The 1,714-nt window shown below is 38.4% G+C and overlaps 1 protein-coding gene across 1 annotated transcript in view; it reads right to left on the bottom strand.

Annotated features, from left to right (window-relative positions):
* The window catches only part of LOC122561211 (actin-binding LIM protein 1-like), a 16,915-nt gene extending 15,816 nt beyond the window's left edge, over positions 1–1,099 (bottom strand). The window contains exon 1 of the mRNA XM_043712799.1: positions 1,012–1,099. The gene's annotated coding sequence lies outside the window, so the exon portion shown is untranslated. The remainder of the gene's footprint in view (positions 1–1,011) is intronic.
* Between the last annotated feature and the right edge of the window lie 615 nt (positions 1,100–1,714).

Raw genomic sequence — 1,714 nt, 5'->3', positions numbered from 1 at the left:
TTAGCCTGCTTGGCACACCCTCCTCATTCCTGAAGAAGGGCTTATGCCCGAAATGTCGATTCTCCTGCTCCTTGGATGCTGCCTGACCTGCTGCGCTTTTCCAGCAACACATTTGTCAGCTCTGATCTCCAGCATCTGCAGTCCTCACTTTCTCCTAGATGGAAAGGAAGCCCAAATACCCATGCCCAATAAATATTCACACAGCTAAAGCTACAGGGCTGCCCTTGTAAGGTCAAATCCCCTGAGCTGCAGTAAATAGTGACGTGTGCAGGATGGAGCCCCTTAAGGATATTAATTGAATTCATTTAATTAAAAGTCCAATGACTTTCCTGAATGCATGGAAAATTCAACTATTGTTGTGGCTCCTCTGAGTAAGACTCCTAATTAATATCAAAATAGGGAAGTTTGTTGTATAAATTCCCACAGCATCCTTACTGTTAGAATTCCATTGGGTTAAGCTGCTTTCAAACCCAGAGTAGGTTAATTAACTGCAACACAAATTCATTTCTTCTAGTTTCATTGCAGTTAAAGAATTACTGTGATAAAAATGAAATAGCAAGTCATTGGCTTTAATGCATAAGCTTCAACATTATAGTAATCCCATCAGTATAAATTCTATTAATTAAGTAGTTCACTCCTTTGCATACATTGGACAATACAGGATACGCATAATGTTTTTTTTTATATGGGTGGTCGTTCTGATACAGCAGTCATTTATTTTCAACATTCTTAGAACTTTCAGGAATAATTTGGCATAGGTGCACAAAACACTGCAAATGCATTTGCTGTAACTTTATTGCACCAATCCTTCTTTCATCATCATCTAATTTCAAATATAAATTGTGACTGGCACACTTTATAACTTGTCACAAATAATTCCAAACTGGCAGGTATGGAAGTACCAGAATTGGGCTTAAAGTCTTATAGGTAGAGGAAATGAAATAGTAAAAAGGAATACCAGCTGACGTCACTTGCCACTTACAGAGTGTGATATGTATAGTCTTGCCTTACCCTATGTAGCCCATTTCTTCCATAACCAGGGAGGGAAGATGTTTTGGATGCAGAAGCATGCAGAGCTGCGGAGAGCAAGGTAAAGGTACATTAGATCCTCAGAAGTCAATGTAATGTATTAAAAAAATACAACTTGAGATAATACTCTAATTACAGGCTTCAAGCATCAAACCCAAGTATTCAATGATTGCATTATTTCAAACCATGAAGTGTCCACACAACTTGAAGCACTTGATGGGTTGCTTTATTAAATCGCAAGTTATTTTTAGTATATTTCGGTATAACTATAATGTCTCTCGAGCAATGGACAAATAGACATGGACATATTTGAAAATTAAATAATGCCATCAGCAATAGTAGTATGCCGTACTTTAAATGTACATTGATTGCAAGTATGAATTATCTTTCAGAATTTAATACTTATTGGTTGGGATAAGATTAGAAGACAACATAGGTAGCTCTCCCTGAATGAGTTGCAGACACAGATGGTCTTCCAAATCTACAAATTCCTTTCTTCTTTGCCCTTTTTGTCAGCCTTTTCCCTTCTCAAGTTCCCACCCAACTCTTTGATTTGCTACTCACCTCACCACTTTACCTCCTGAGTTCCAGCATACAGCTTAGTTGTTTCAAATATAGTTGTGGTGCACTGTCCACCGCCCCATCGTCTGCTCCCTGAGATGGAAGGACTGCCTTGATTGATCAC

Source organism: Chiloscyllium plagiosum, chromosome 22, assembly GCF_004010195.1.
Source record: "Chiloscyllium plagiosum isolate BGI_BamShark_2017 chromosome 22, ASM401019v2, whole genome shotgun sequence".
Classification (NCBI taxonomy): Eukaryota; Metazoa; Chordata; class Chondrichthyes; order Orectolobiformes; family Hemiscylliidae; genus Chiloscyllium; species Chiloscyllium plagiosum.
The sequence above is the reverse complement of the archived record's forward strand: the minus strand, read 5'-3'. Positions and strand labels throughout refer to the sequence as shown.